The following is a 17,196-nucleotide window of genomic DNA, read 5'->3' on the forward strand; positions in this document are numbered from 1 at the left end:
AGATATTGTAATATGTCCATGATGTAAGGAGATTGCCCCTTAGAATGTATGTGTCTCCCAGACCATTGAATTAATGTTTTTATAGAATTAACAACTTTGTTTGAGAAATAGTTGATTTTAATATGCTTATGCAAATGAAACTAATGGATCATATGTGAATGATACAGAGTGACACAGGGAATACTGTACCATGTTTGTAGGAAAATGTTGTTTAAATATGTTCTTAATACATGCCTGTTTGCATTATAAACAGAAAGTAACTGTAAACTTTGTATTTTTTAATTCTATAGTGATTTTAAAATTTGAAAATCTTTGTCCTGAAGAAGGTGAAAAACCACATCACCGAAACGCCGCGTCGACACTTTTTCATGGTTTTTGTATCTTTTAACTTGTAATATGATGATTGAATAAATGTGATAGACTTTGTTTTTAAATCTATATGGTCAGTATCATGATCAAATAAAGAAATTGTTTTTAACAAAACTCTCCTGTGTACATGCATATTGCCATTAGTGTAGTGGTGTGTAAAAAACTATGAATATACTCATCGTTTAGGTCTGAGGGGACATAGATAAGGAAAAACTTTTTTGTTTTAAAAAAATTGTTTTACACAAAACTGTTCGGATTTTGTAAATTTGTCAATCTTGATGCAACTCTGGTTATAACATACGGTTCATCCTTGATATGGGTGGTAAAAAGTTTTGAGAGGGGCCTATACCCCTATAACATTTAAGAAAAGGGAACTGTTGTTTTTCTTAGAGTGCCTAATAACCCTATCCCTTTTCTCTGAAAGGGTTTCTCCTTTATATTTTTACAATTGTACGAGCACAGTTTGTTAACTGAGGAGTGTCAATTGGAACCTCTAAAAATTTAACACAGAGGCGCACTGATAACAGTGCAAAGATCCAAATTAATTAATGGATCAATTCCAGGTCTTTAGTTTTTCCGAAGAGCAGTTTAATAAACTAGTAAATGGCCAAAATAAAACAACCAATACTGTTATCATACCAGATAGCGAAGAAGAAAAATGGAAAGAATTATGGAATTCTAAAAAGAAGTTAATACGAACAGAGCTGCATGCAGATTTCCTGATCGAGTATTGCAAAAAGGGAATTATTCCCAAGGGTCTACAAATAAAGAATGAACCCAGTCTATTTACTAAAAACCAAAAATTCATTGAAACATGGACCTTTATTGCAAATAGATGTTGTAGAGATTGGCTATTATTAATTATTGAAACAGCCCATGCTACATTAATCATAGAAAAAGAAGAAATAGATGACATGGAGAAAAAATTAAAAGACAACACTTCACTGGAAGACGCGAAGAGTAAGTTAGAGGAAATACAGGGTGACCTAGATGGCTACAGGGATTTCCTCACAAACAAAAAGAGTAATAAATTTAGAAAGGACGTTGATAGGTACAGACCCGAATTAACCTACCCTTATCTCCAGAAAGAGTACTATGAAAAACAGCAAGAGGAGTTTCAATATAAACAGAATTGGCAACCAAATAGACGAAATGGTTCAAGGAAAAGAGTGACTTTCTCTGAAAGCTCCTACACAAGCACTGAATCTGAGGCTGAAATAAATCAAGACACCTCAGGCCCCAGAGACGGGGGAAACAGCAGTAAAGCCAACAAGGATAGCCTGCCTTTTTTAGACAGGCGGAAATCCAACGCAAATCAAAATCCAAGAGGGAGGGCACGAGGAAGGACCTTTTATCCACAGAACCAAGGCCAAGCACGTCCCTACATGAGAACACGCAGCCAAAAGAATTGGGACTAAATCCCAAAGCTGCCGTTATAAATCTTTCCAGTAGAAAGCTAGACATTGAGGAAATTAAACTTTTAGAGAAAGGACTGGGATATGCAATCTCAGAGCCTGTGGACAAATTTAATCTAGAACGTGACATAAAAAGTTTTTTCAGGAAGATAAAACTAAATAAATTTTTTGAGGGAAAAGAAAGAACTGTTAATGACAACAAATCAGGCCTTAGACCAAAATCCAATTGGATGCCCACCGGTACCATGGTAAGCAAAGAGATAGATATCTTTGAAAAGGTTGTTGAGAAGGGATTAGAAGACCTACTCAAACAAAAATCATGGATAAAATATAATCTTACTAAAAAAGAGAAAGATGCTCTAGAAACCCTGAAAGGATGCAAAGAAATCACAATAAAACCTGGTGACAACGGGGGCAGCATTGTCATAATGGACACCAATAAGTATGAGTGTAAAATGCAGAAGATGCTAAGAAACACTCTCCACTATGCCCCCTCCAGCCGACAAGAGTGGTCGGATTTAAAAGATAAAATCAGAGAGAGACTTAACTTTGCACTGGAGGATGGAGTAATTAATCAGGAAGAATTTAATTTCCTAAAAAATGACAAACCAGTTATACCAGCTATTTACGGTCTCCCAAAAGTTCACAAAGATATTAAAGACCCACCCATGCGACCTATAGTTTCGAGTTTAAACTCTTTAACAGAACCATTGAGCCAATATGCAGATAAATGTATTCAACCATTGGTAACCCAACAAAAAGCCTACATTAAGGACACTACAGATACGATCGCAAAGATTGAGAACAAACCCTTTAATGTGGATAGTGAGTGGCTAGTGACTCTAGACATAGAGGCACTATACACGAACATACCTCAAAATGATACAAAACTCATGATAGAGAGGCTTTTAAAAGGGACAGATGATGAGTTATCTGAACATGCCCAATTTATAGTGGACTGCATTGAGATAGTATTAACTAACAACATCTTCCTTTTCAAAGATGAGTTTTTTAAGCAAACAAAAGGCACAAGTATGGGCGCTACATGTGCGCCAAGCCTTGCTTGTCTTTACGTAGCAGCCTTTGAAGACACACACATCTTCAATGAGATGGCCCCATTTTTTGAGAACATAAAGATGTGGGTTCGTTTCATTGACGACGTGTTGTGTGTATGGTCCGGGGGTGAAAATGAACTAAAAGAGTTCATCCAATGGATCAATTTAGGAGATAAAAACCTGAAATTTACATCCACCTACAGCAACCAGAGCTGTGACTTTTTAGACATTAGAATAAAACCCGTAGACGGAACCCTGAGAGTAGAACTCTTCAGCAAACCTACCGATCGCAACACCATGTTGCACTTTGAAAGCCACCACCCTGCAACCCAAAAAAATAACATACCCTTCGGACAATTCCTAAGGGTAAGAAGAAACTGTACCGATAGAGAGGAATTTGAAAAACATGCTCAAATCCTAACGAACAAGTTCCTAGAAAGGGGATATCCGAAAAAGATGATTAAAAATGCTTACAAAAGAGCAAAATACTTTAACAGGGAAAGTTTATTTCAACCCAAATCCCAACCTGTAATTAATGATCAGAAACTGGTCTGTGTGACCAATTTCTCAAACATCAGCAACAAGGTGAAGAACCTCATAAATAGGAATTGGAACCTACTCCAAAACACAGGATCCACACCCATTCCAAAACCGATATTTGCATATCGACGAAATAGAACAATGAAAAATTGTTTAGTACATACATATCCTGTCGAGATGAAAAGAAACAGGATTGAGACCATTGACGGAAAAGTGCCGGCTGGCAACTTCCCCTGCGGTGCCTGTAAAAATTGCAGCTTAATAATCAAAGGTCCCAAAATAGACTATAATGGAATCACCCATTACCAAAAAGATCTAGTAAATTGTAGAACCCCAAACGTGGTCTACATGATACAATGCCCTTGCCAAAAGGCGTATATAGGAGAGACCGCGAGGGAAATGAGACTCAGGTTAAATGAGCACAAATCTTCAATTAGAACAAAACGAGTCAATGCACCGCTAGTAGAACACTGGGAACAATCTAAACACACTGTCGAAGACCTAAAATGGTGGATTGTTGAAGTTGTTAAACTGAATAACAGGGGTGGAGATGTGGACAGTAAAAGAAAAAAGAGAGAGCAGTATTACATGTCCAAATTCAACACATTCCGAAATGGACTAAACAGTAGGGAGGAATGGGACAGAATAATTTAAACGCCTATTCCAACAGTGGAACCGTCTTATAATTCAGTAATAATGAGGAGGTTGAAAAAAAAATTTTTCCTTTCCTTACACAGCTTTTAAACCTTCAAATTCTTTGAAAATTGAACAGTCATAATGATAAAAATTGATGGTCCTGTAAAATACCAACGAAGTTAAACAAACAATATCTGGACTGATACAGATTTGTATCCCCAAACGGGTTCCACATTCTTAAAATTGCAGCCCAAAAATAAATGAGGCCCTAAATGGAATCAACACTTAGAAAATTGCTGCCCATATTAGATAAAAGTAGTTGAAATCGAGCAGAAAATCAATGTATTTCCAGAGAAATAAACAGAACACTAAAAGAATAATGCGCGCACATGGAAACATTGAAAGTAAAAACACTCTACAAGATGTCTGCCTGTATAACTAGCAATATGAAGACATGGGTTCATGTCACGTGATCGGGGTTCGATCGGCCAAAAACAAATGTGAGGCGATCGAGTGTAAAACAACCTAACCCAGTAATAAATGGATATTAAAATGATTGCAATATATGGAGGAAGAGTATTCCTAGAACAATAAATAAAGGCAGCCAACACAAACACCGTAAGGGCAAATCCGATCACTGCTTCAATGAACATGCAGTAACTCAAAGATGGCCGCCGCGGTTGTGGTCCACATAAACGTAACCGCAAAAAACACACAGATGAACCACTTCACCTGTACTCAATTGAGTAATTAACAAAGGGATATAAGCAGTCAAAATTAGAACCGAGCTATTCCAGCGCGAAAGGACGGTCGTTGCAGGTGCCCACCCGAGACGCAGGTAAAACCGCTCGTTAAAGTAAGTACGGAACCCCTAACAAATTGCTTTGAAAAGGAGATGGCTTGTTCCTTAAACTCTGCTGCCTTAAGCAACTTAGAGTTGAAACTAAAATCTTGCTCCTCTTTTCTTTTTTAAACTCCTGGTAATAACAGCTCGAGAGCGTTCAGAGTCTAAAGAAAAAGCCGCCCTTCAAATAAACAGCGCGAGCATAGAGACAAGAGAAACAAATACATACACGGTAAGATAGCAAAACAGTCTTGAAGGGTGTTTCTCCTACAGATTTAAAGAAATCTGCAGAGTCACCATATATCCTCACAATATACTAATGTATTTTTCAGAGTATTTCACAACAAAACGGCTGGGCAGGAAACTATAACGATCGTCTATTCCAGGATCGTAAATGAGTGATCCAGGTAAATAAAACCCGCCACGAGTAAAACTTAGTATCTGCAAAGGTAATCTAGAGAAGCCAGGGAGGAATAGATTGTGAAAGGAATTCTTTTTAGATGGGGAACCCAAAACCTAATAAAACGTTGGGAGTCTCACTTAAACTGTTTGTTTAAAGAACCGCAAACGAACTAAAACAAAAGGATTTCATAAAACAATAATGCCTATAAAAAATATCCTTTCTCTACACAGAGAACATGACTTGCTGATGTAAAGAATTCGAAGGGGTACAATAAACATAGACGCTACCCCGCTTGAAAGATATAGCAACAAGGTAGCTATTAATAGTGATCAATTAATTATCTCTTTGGTTAAAAAAGAAAAGTACATGACACTTTATGTTTTAATTGCAGAATCAAAATTTATTTTAAAGAATTACGGATATCGCCCATTGACAAAAGCGATTCACTGAACTACCAAGTAGGTAGGTATAATAACATTCAGCTCTAGGGGATAAGAGAACCCTCTACAGTTTCAGGGAAGATGCAGGGTCCACGGATATAAACAGTGGACACGGCACTCCTTCCAGCCTATAAAAACCCAATTAATATGGGGGGTTTTTCCTGTTTCTAAGAGACAACCTGTATAGGTGTCAATTATGCAATAATGGGTGTTCAGTAGAGGGATACCACACAAGGTAACACCGTAACAGGTTGCAAGATTTTCAAATACTCAAGATATTGTAATATGTCCATGATGTAAGGAGATTGCCCCTTAGAATGTATGTGTCTCCCAGACCATTGAATTAATGTTTTTATAGAATTAACAACTTTGTTTGAGAAATAGTTGATTTTAATATGCTTATGCAAATGAAACTAATGGATCATATGTGAATGATACAGAGTGACACAGGGAATACTGTACCATGTTTGTAGGAAAATGTTGTTTAAATATGTTCTTAATACATGCCTGTTTGCATTATAAACAGAAAGTAACTGTAAACTTTGTATTTTTTAATTCTATAGTGATTTTAAAATTTGAAAATCTTTGTCCTGAAGAAGGTGAAAAACCACATCACCGAAACGCCGCGTCGACACTTTTTCATGGTTTTTGTATCTTTTAACTTGTAATTATGATGATTGAATAAATGTGATAGACTTTGTTTTTAAATCTATATGGTCAGTATCATGATCAAATAAAGAAATTGTTTTTAACAAAACTCTCCTGTGTACATGCATATTGCCATTAGTGTAGTGGTGTGTAAAAAACTATGAATATACTCATCGTTTAGGTCTGAGGGGACATAGATAAGGAAAAACTTTTTTGTTTTAAAAAAATTGTTTTACACAAAACTGTTTGGATTTTGTAAATTTGTCAATCTTGATGCAACTCTGGTTATAACATACGGTTCATCCTTGATATGGGTGGTAAAAAGTTTTGAGAGGGGCCTATACCCCTATAACATTTAAGAAAAGGGAACTGTTGTTTTTCTTAGAGTGCCTAATAACCCTATCCCTTTTCTCTGAAAGGGTTTCTCCTTTATATTTTTACAATTGGCCCTCACACTGCGCCCTTGCAGCCCCTGGCTACTGGTGGGTTGGGTCTGGATCAAAGGGGGGCGCCTCCTGTTCATAGGCAGGCACTGTTCCCGGTTCCGCGGGGACAGCCAGGTGTCATCCAGGGTGGGCCTGCGACTGGGTCGGGTGGTGGCTCTGGTTTGGCGTCGGTTGTTAGGTCCTCGAGGGGTGCTTGCATTGCCGCTGTTGGGGGGGATGGTTTTGCGGATTCTTCATTGTCTGGCTTGAGCGGCCGCAGTTTTCAAGCTGTGCCTCCGGCTGGGCAGCTGTTGGCTGGTTCTACGGGCCCCGGAACTGTCCCTACGGCTGTTTCCAGTGGTGGGCTCACGGGGGAGTTATCTGGAGCGGATATCTCTTCTGCAGTTTTGCGTGAGCGCAGCTTTCAGGACATTGACTGGCAGTTTTATGATGGGGGAATTGGTGATGGGGCTCTGCCAAGTGGCAGTACACAAGTTGCATTTTCTGACGAAGCTTTCTATGCGAATTTTCATGATGATGATTTGGAAGAAGGGGAATTGAGAGATAAAGATGTTGGGCTTTTGGCAGCACGGGCCCAGAGGGGCGGGCTGGGGCAACCCCCTGTTTCTCGTATTTTGCAGGAGTCTCGTGCGGACCATGCAGCGGTGCGAGAGGCAGTGAGGTCTGGACCTTCTCATGGGGATCGTGTTGATGTTCAACAACAGTCGGCGCAGTTGCCAAGAGGTAAGGATGGGTGGTGGGCCGTGTGGAAACCAAGGGAGAGTCTCCCTGTTAAGAGTACAAGATCAATTGGTACGGGTGATGGGGTTGTTGGTGAGCAAGTCGCTCTGGCACCGAGGCTTGAGCGGCCGGTGATTTCGAATGTTTCTAGTGTGCAATCTTCAAGGGAAGTTTCTAGAGTGGGGAGTGGGGTGGCTGCTACCACACCTGTTACGGAGGATAGTATCCTGCCTAAAAAACTGCCTCATTCTGGGGTGGGGATGCCTTTGGGGTCCCATTTGTCCGAGAAAACGAAAAATCCCATATGGTCTGGTGAATTTGTGGATGTGTTTCGGCTTCTACATAGAGATGTCCAAGCTAAGGAAGGGTAGAAGGAGGAGGAATTAGAATTGGCTCGGAGGCCTCGAGTCCCGAAGTCGATCGAGAACTGGACTTCGGCCTTTCTTATTTATGCCAGCGTTTATTGTCAACGTCATCCGGGTAAGGCGGTAGACATGTTTAAATATGCTGATGTCATACGTAAAGCTCACAGTTATTTTGGAGGCTTTGCCTGGTTGTCGTATGATGAGGAGTTCCGGGCCCGTATGTATCAGAATTGTGGCTACAGTGGATGGCATCGGCTCACCCGCCCGCTACGACCCACACGGCTAGCGGGCAACCGGTGCATTATCGGCCCTTTCCATTTCGCCCCGCTCTTGCTGGGGCGGGGGTGTGGGGCAGAGGACAGTCATCCTCCTCTGGCACGTGCTGGCATTTTAACAGGGGTTCCTGTAACCGACCGGCTTGCAGATATAAGCATGAGTGTACGCAGTGTGGGGGGCGACATGCGCTCACCCAGTGTTTTCCCGGACAGCGCTTTGGAGATCAAGGGAGGGGTTCAGGGGGCAGGGGACAACCTCAGCACTTTGTTCATAAGGGCTCCTACTCCTATTAAGCAGGATGTTCTGGATCTCTGGTTGGTGGATTATCCCGATTTTGAGGCTGCTAAGATTTTGTCTTGGGGTTTCAGAGTTGGGTTCCGGATTGGTTATCAAGGTCCCAGGGTGGGTCGGTGGTCGGACAATATGAAGTCTGCAAAGGAGAGCCCCCAGGTTGTGCAGAAGAAGCTGGATGCTGAACTTGCGGCGGGTCAGATTGCTGGTCCTTTTCTGAGTTGGCTTCTCCCTGACTTGATCATCTCTCCCGTGGGTGTGGTACCAAAAAAGGCGGTGGGGGAGTTTCGCCTTATCCATCACCTGTCATGGGCCGAGGGTGCATCCATTAACGATTTTATTGATCCAGCTGACTCAACTGTCACTTATGCTTCCGTGGATGATGCCTTGCGGCTCGTTCGCACGGCAGGTGTTGGGGCTTTGCTGGCGAAGAGTGACATTCAGTCGGCTTTCCGGCTCCTGCCCATCCATCCTTGGGATTTTAGTCTCTTGGGCATGCATTTTGATGGTTGTTTCTACGTTGATAAGGTGTTGCCCATGGGCTGCTCAGTGTCATGTTCCCTCTTTGAGACCTTCAGTACATTTCTGCAGTGGCGCTTCACTTTTGTCAGCGGCCACGTCCTGGTCTGCCATTACCTTGATGACTTTCTTTTCATTGGTGAGGGTCACTCTGGGCAGTGTCAGTCGGCTTTGGCAATCTTTCAGGCTCTGGCTGAGGATTTGGGCGTTCCTTTGGCGCCGGATAAGACCGAAGGTCCCTGTACATCACTGACTTTCTTAGGGATCGAAATTGATACAATGACTATGATGGCGAGATTGCCTGCGGCTAAAGTGCGAGAAATGTCTGATTTCATCCGACTGGTGTTGGGGGAGCGGAAAGTAGTTTTGCGGACCGTCCAGAAGCTTTTGGGGTACCTCAATTTTGCTTGCCGGGTTGTTCGGGCGGGTAGGACGTTTTGTAGACGTCTGGGCCTTTCAATGTCCGGCGCCAGCCTTCCTCATCATCGGGTGCGCATTACAACCGCTGTACGTGCCGATTTGACTGTCTGGCTCCGTTTCCTGCAAGATTTCAATGGCGTGTCCTTGTTTTTTGCGGACGAGGACATGGTGTGGCAAGTGCAGTTGTTCACGGATGCGGCGGGGGCTCACGGATTCGGTATATTTTGGGAAGGTCGTTGGTGCGCGGCTGGCTGGCCTGTGCACTGGAAGGAACAGGGTCGCAGCATTGGGTTTTTGGAGCTCTTCCCGCTGCTGGTTGCTTTGTGTATCTGGGGGGAGGAATTTCAGAATCGCTCAGTCTTGTTCCATGTGGACAATATGGCAGTAGTTCACCTTGTTAACAACCAAAAGGCTCGTGACTTGCGTGTTTTGAGGCTCTTGTGCGCATTCATGTTGCGGTGTTTACAACTGAATATTGTCTTTAAAGCTCGGCACGTTCCTGGAACCTCTAATTGCATCGCTGATTCTTTGTCTCGCTTTCAGTGGTCCGAATTCCGCAAATTGGCTCCTGGGGCGGACCTGGAACCAACGGCGATCCCACAGTACGTATGGGACCTGGGGGATTGAGGGTCTATCATTTGGTCGAAAATTCAGTGGCTGACTCCACACGGCGGGGTTATGTGAAGGCCTGGCATGAGTTTCTGCAGTTTGGTGAGGAGATGGCGGGGCTGGTCAGGGCCGGGTTATCTGATGAACAATTCCTATTACAGTTTGTTTTACATTTAGCGGACAAAGGCCTCTCTCACACAACCATTTCTGGCAAGTTGGCTGGGGTTTCTTTTTATGGGCAGCTTTGGTGGGGGAGGGATCCTGTTGGGGGGGTGTTGGTTCGTAAAGTACTGAAAGGTTTGGGCAGGCTTCGGGCTGGTGGTCAGCAGCTTCGGCAGCCTGTGACTTTTGATTTGCTTCAGTTGCTCTTACCACAATTGGAGGTGTGCTGCCATGATGCTTTTGAGTGTTGCAAATTTCGTTTGTGCTTTGTCTGGTTATTCTTTGGGGCATTTCGGGCCTCTGAATTGTTGGGTTTGCGGGGTAGAGTGGGTATGACCAGCAGTGAGGTGGTGTTGGAACATGACAGAGTGCGGCTGTGGCTGCGGATGTCCAAAACTGATCAGATGGGGAGGGGTAAGTGGGTGTTCCTGGGTAGGAGTGGTGTCTCTGCATGTTGCCCGGTGGGGGAATGGGAAGTTTTTGTGTCCTCTCCCCATTTTACCCCGGGGACAATTTTTTGTCATGCTGATGGTAGCCCTATAGTTGCACCTCAATTGTTGGCTGTATTACGCAAAGTTTTGTTGGGCCTGGGGAGGGATCCTTCTCAATTTGGTACCCATTCATTCAGGATTGGGGCGGCGACGGAGGCCGCTAGGTTGGGGTGGGATTGGTCCCAAATTCGACGTATTGGACGTTGGCGCTCCAAATGTTGTGAAAAGTATGTGAGAAAATAGTCCACTTTTTGCTTGTCTAACATTTCTTTTTCTCCTAGGTCCTTGGTCCTCAGTCGCAGGATCCAAAAGGAGGGTGTGGATACTGGGGCACTCTTTTGTTAAACGGGCTGCTATAGCCGCTGCAAGTCAGCTTTGTGGGAGATCACTTGGTTTAAACAGCCTGACGCATGAAGTCTCCTGGCATGGCACGGGGGGCATGCGCTGGGGTGGTCTTTTCCCCGCCTTGGCTTCTTTGGTTTCGCAGTGTTTGGGGGGCCCTCCGGATCTACTGGTGCTGCATCTTGGGGAAAACGACTTAGTTTCTCTCTCTGGTTTGACTCTGTTAAAATTAATGAAACAAGACCTGGAAGTCATCAAGACCACATGGGTGAGCACCATGCTGATATGGACTGAGTTTGTGCCTCGTTTGCAATGGCGAGGGGCGAGGAGCCATTCCGCCCTGGAAAAGGCACGATGCAAAGTGAATAGAACAATGCGACTTTTTTGTCACCATTTATGTATCTACAGTTTGGATCATTACCATTTAAAAGTCTCAGAACCGCATTTATTCTGTGAGGACGGTGTCCATCTGTCTTCATTGGGCATTTCCTTTCACCTTCTGGAGCTCAGGGATTTGATTAGCAAAGTTCTTCAGGTGCAGTTGTGGTGTGCTCCTCCCTTTCCGCTTTTAGGTGGGGCAGGAAAACGCTAAAGGTTTTCCTGGGTGGCGGGTTTTGCTAGTGGGGTGGGCAGCCTGGAGCGGGTTGGCCATCCTGAAGGGTAGCTCGTTGGGTAATACTAGGGGTAGTAGTCAAGAGTTAGTTTCGGGTTTCTGGTAGTTAGGATGTTTAGGCTTACTGTAGAGTTGAATTTATGAAAATAAATAAATAATGAATGTGGTCAAGAAATTTATGATGCACCTGTCTTAAAATAAAGTGGCCTTTCTTGCTCCTTAAAGAAGTGTGGACAGTGATTTCTTGCGCGAGGGGAGACCCAGGGAGAGCCAGGCGCGAGCTGGTCTTTCCCTGGGTGCGTTCGCGCGAGAATCAGGGAAGCAGGTGGGGTTGATTAGGGGGCTAGATAAGGGGAAGTCAGGTGGCGGTTGGGAACTGCGTAGCGGGAGGCAAGGGAAGGGAGGTTTTGTTTTGCCCCACCCACCCTCCCTTTATTCCTTTAGTTTGGGTTTTTTATTTTGCGGTGCTCTAGGCGCTGCTCGGGTCTTAGGTTTTGCCACTGTTAGGACAGGTGTCTTTGTTCTTTTAGGAGGCGGGTTTTGCTAGTGGGGTGGGCAGCCTGGAGCGGGTTGGCCATCCTGAAGGGTAGCTCGTTGGGTAATACTTGGGGTAGTAGTCAAGAGTTAGTTTCGGGTTTCTGGTAGTTAGGATGTTTAGGCTTACTGTAGAGTTGAATTTATGAAAATAAATAAATAATGAATGTGGTCAAGAAATTTATGATGCACCTGTCTTAAAATAAAGTGGCCTTTCTTGCTCCTTAAAGAAGTGTGGACAGTGATTTCTTGCGCGAGCTGCATTTTGGCCTATCTGGGATAAGTTTAGTCATGTGTGTGGGCTGCCCTTATCCTGACAGAGGTCGGTGGGTCTAGGCAGGCAGCTAAGTGAGGAAGAGTGAGGAGTAGAACGCGTAATCATTATAATACATTGTTTCCGGTTGGAATTGTGTGGGTTATCGGGGCACGAGTGAATAGCAGTGCAATGCCCTTCTCATGCTGCTGCGATCACGCAGCAGTGTTGATCGCAGCGCTTAAAATGGAGTGCAGTAGAGTCACTTAGAGATGTTGTGCATGAACTTCCTTCCCCGGCAGACAGATCGGGACACCACACAGGGCTCCGGAAACACATTGCACAGCTTGGGCGCAGACACCACACACTCTTGGGTGAACCAGATCACTGACCGCCCTAGCACCACTGGTCTGCCTCTGCACCCAGCCCCGAGTGCTTACATGTATTCCTGTAAATAGAACGGACTGATTTTGGGAGTAAATGCCTTGCGATTCTTCAGTACATTAACACTCCTCCGGCAGTGATTTATGTGCAAACTGTAAAGTGCGGGTTAAAAAGCTCCTGAAAGCCACATGCTACGGTGGGGGAGGGGCAGTGGGAGTCCGATATTTAACGGATTATGCCCACAGAAGAAACAAGCTGGCACTGTCTCCATCTGTATTTATTTTACATTTTGGTAATTTGTTAAGTGCCACATGTCACCTTCTTGTCACTACGGAGTGCTGATCTTTGAGCCTGTCTGTTGAACCTTCTTACTTCGCTATTGTCTCTTGTTATGGTAGGTGGCTGTGCACGTACTTATAGGTCTGTTGTGTGTAATGCCAATGCTGGATAGAGTTTTGGTTATTAGGAAGCGCTGTAACCCTTCTGAAGGCTATTGTCGGTTTTTCACGCTCCTCGGGGGATTAGTGGCAGCTTCCGAAGGTTTTGGTTGTGTTTTTCCTTTTTTGGAGGGTTGAGGTAGAGCACAGCTTAATTTGTGCCCGTGCTCGCTCATGGCATTGTCAGTCTTTCTTTAAAAAAGCGCATGTGCAAATTGTTTATCAATTCAATACACTATTACGAAAACAGTAATATGAAGGTGGTCAGGCGACTCTTACAATTTTGGGTCACCTAGTGTTGTCAGAATTGTTACATTTGTACAACTGTAATGGTAAGCAGGTATTGTTTTTTTACCTTCCTTCTAACTGCGCCTTTCAGAAATGTAAGATGACTTAGCTACAGATTTTCAAGACGCTGGCAGAGAAAAATGACATAGAAGGGTAAAATATGATCAATATGGTAATTCAAAATGCTTTACGAAGTCTTTCTGTGTGGATTGCTGAAAAAAATAACATGTTTTACATACACAAGGCCGTTAAAAATAGGTTACATTTTTCACACCTAATTTTTTCAAGCATGGCAGTGCTAACGTTAAAAAAATAAATGTAAATGTAGGTATACTTATATAGCGCAACCTGTCACCACAAAGGGCATCCTGGCGCTTGCCTAGGGAACCCGTCCTGGTATTCCCCTGTGAGAAGCCCCGACAGGGTGTCCACAGGGTGAAAGTCAGGCATCCCGCCGCGAGGGGCCGTTGTGGAGATTAAGCAAGCTATTGCCCAGAGTCGCAGAGTGTGAACCCATGAGTCGAGGAGGCACCGGGACGAGAATTATCGAGTCCGTGGAATTTTTAGCCCAAGACCCACCGGGGCGGGGAATTGAACCCTGGTCCAGGACCGATCTCAGATTCCGGGTCTGCCGCCTCTAACCCCTGAGCCACACTTCTCCACGACAAAACAAAAAACAAGCAGACATACGGGCAGGATATTAGTGAGACAAGAGACAACCTCTCACAGGGGGACGAGACTGTCTGTGTCTGTGTTACACTGAGTGTAAACAAGGAGTCTGCGACACAAAGGGGACTTAGGAGGGAGGTACAAGGCGGGGTTCAGGCAGGCATACAGACATGATTGTTATAAGAAAAGAGACAGCCGCTCTCACTAAAGGGGGGGGGGAGAGACTGCTGTTACACAGAATGAGATGAAGGAGTCGGAGTGAGGGGGTTTAAGCAGACATACGGATATGATATTTGTTAGATAGATTTAGGGACGCAGAGGCCTGTGAGACATAAGGAGACTCACCCACCTCTGTTCACCTCTGTTCACAGACATGGGTGAGACATAGTGGCTTACCGAACGGGGGTATGTGAGAGACATACACCTACGTGTCTATATTACGAACAATGTAGAGAAGAGTATTGGGCGAGAGACAGACGACTGTAACGCAGGCACGGGGGGTGTGAGACACGGAGGCAGCGTGAGACCACATACCATGTATGTTACACACATATTCCCGTAGGTCTGTATTACACAGACAGGGGGTGGGTGGTCTGTGAGAGAGAGCCTGTGTTAGGCGGGGGAGAATGAGTTAGACAGAGTGGTAGGAAAGGAGGTGGGAGGTGCACGGCCGTGCTAATTACAACACACGGCGAGAGCAAATGGAAGAGACACAGGACAGAATAAGGAAGGAAGGGAGACAGCGGAGCGTGAGGGGGCAATAAATAAACTAGGAAGATAAAAAGACGGAGAGAGGGATGGGGTATGGAGGATAAAGGGAAAAGAATGAACAGTCGGCAATAAAGAGGGGAAAGAAGCACGAAGAAAGGGTGCCGGGGCAGACAACGAAGAAAGAGGCAGGCAAAAGCGGAAAAAAGTTGCTGGCATATAAGCGAGATAGTAGAAGAGGAAGGGAGAAATAGAGAACAAGGCGCACAATGCCCTGTGACCGCAGCTCTGTACTAATGCTGACTTCAGCATTTTACAGCCGTTGCGCGAGATGTTTTATGTGCGTGGAGGGAAGCCGGATGGGGGCGGGAGAGCCTGGGGCGGGAGAGCCTGGGGCGGGAATGCGAGCGAGGGGAGGCAGGCGGATTAGGAGGGAAGCCGGATGGGGGCGGGAGAGCCTGGTGGGGGGGCGTGAATGCGCGAGGGGAGGCAGGCGGATTAGGAGGGAAGCCTGATGGGGGCGGGAGAGCCTGGTGGGGGGGCGTGAATGCGAGCGAGGGGAGGCAGCGGATTAGGGAGATGCACGTGCTTGTGTGGTCACGTGACCCGCTTTTGTGGTCATGTGACCTCACATGCACTGTGAAGAAACCGCAGTGGTTTCACTAGTCGATCAAGCCCTTGAATTTTCGCCTATTACATTCGCAAGCAAATGATAATAGGCGAAACCTAAAAAGAGCGCTTAGATTGGGCAGGCGGTCGAAGCCACCACACTGTGGACGATGTTCGGTTTGGGGTCTAACCTTTTCTGTTAACTGCTTTCGAAATATTGAGCAACTGATTAATATTTGTTAGTTAATTGAGAAAATGGTGCTTCTTTATGTTCCTAAATGGCTGATAATTTACCCATCTGTCTTTAGCACAAGACTTGATAATTAGTCATAATGTTTAGAACGTGAATTACGTGAAAGGTTATTTCCAGCCTATAACGCGATATCGTGTGCACCTCTCCGTAAACTGAACCAAATGCATCACGGTTGAAAAAAAAGCTCACTGAAGACAGTGGTCTACCTTTTGAAATCATATGGCATAGAACAGCAAAGGGCTTGTCAAAGAGTGTGGGTGTAAGTGCCACGTCCATCTCTGTATGCACGACTAGTTCAACTCCCTATGCCAAGCTAAACTTTTGATAATTAGATGGAGTGGGCATTAGATAGAATCAGACGTCTCGATTATATAATGCAAACGGCCCTGGCTACTCTCCTCTGCCAAATCGCTTGCGCCCTTTATCACAGCAAGCAAGTTACACGTCATTCTGATATTATTCCTTTTAGTTGATCGCAAACAGGCTGATCCGAAAAGTCCACCGTTGCAAGAAAGTAGATCAGAAATCCGCCCTCTCTCCAATTCCTGTTGCATATAATTCCCAAAGTGTGCGCAGGGTCTTTTCCCTTTGCATCTATATCCATTAACGCATTACCCACCCTTCCATTTGACTACATACCCGCAAAGAAAGAAAAGACTTACCTGACTCTCTGACAAGGATGCACTGTAAAATCAAAGTCGAAAGAAAAAATAAAAAAATAAAAATAAACTGAGCAAAAAGGCCACCTCATTTGTATTTTTTCTAACAGCTCCAGCACTTTAAAGAAGAGGCTTTAAGTTTAACTGAGACCATAAGGCCAAATACCCTAGGCTCCTATGCCGAATTTAGAAGTTAAAAAGTTTGGAAGGTTATTTGTGTGAATTGCCCTAAGCAAGAGCGCTGAGTGGCTGTCCTGAAACACGTGGTGTCATTAAAGTAATTTTTATGGTTTGGGGAAGCTGACAATCCCACAATATATTTACATCATATATAATCTTAACTGTCCGCGGACGCAGCTGCTAGGGCGCTTTAACGCTAGGACAGTGGGTCACAGCAGCTAGTGTGGATTACCTCGCATGCTGTAGCACAGGACACAGCGTCTCACATGAAGTCCGAGCGGCCTCAGTAAGTCCCTCGCTTATTCTCGCTCTGTGTGAAATTTTATGTTTGTAACAGTATTTACCGAGGGCAGTAGAAAGGGCATTAAACTGCCCATCTTAGGGTGTGAGCTACTCAGAGGAAAGAGTGCGGTTATCTCTCGAGCTTGACTGAAATTAATAATCAATCAATCAATCAAAGCATTTATATAGCGCACTACTCACCCAGAGGGTCTCAAGGCACTAGGGGAGGGGGGGTCCGCTACTGCTCGAACAGCCAGGTCTTGAGTTGCTTCCTGAAGGCGAGGTGGTCCTGGGTCAGGCGGAGGTGAGTCGGGAGGGAGTTCCAGGTCTTGGCGG

Source organism: Lissotriton vulgaris, chromosome 2_1, assembly GCF_964263255.1.
Source record: "Lissotriton vulgaris chromosome 2_1, aLisVul1.2, whole genome shotgun sequence".
NCBI lineage: Eukaryota > Metazoa > Chordata > Amphibia > Caudata > Salamandridae > Lissotriton > Lissotriton vulgaris.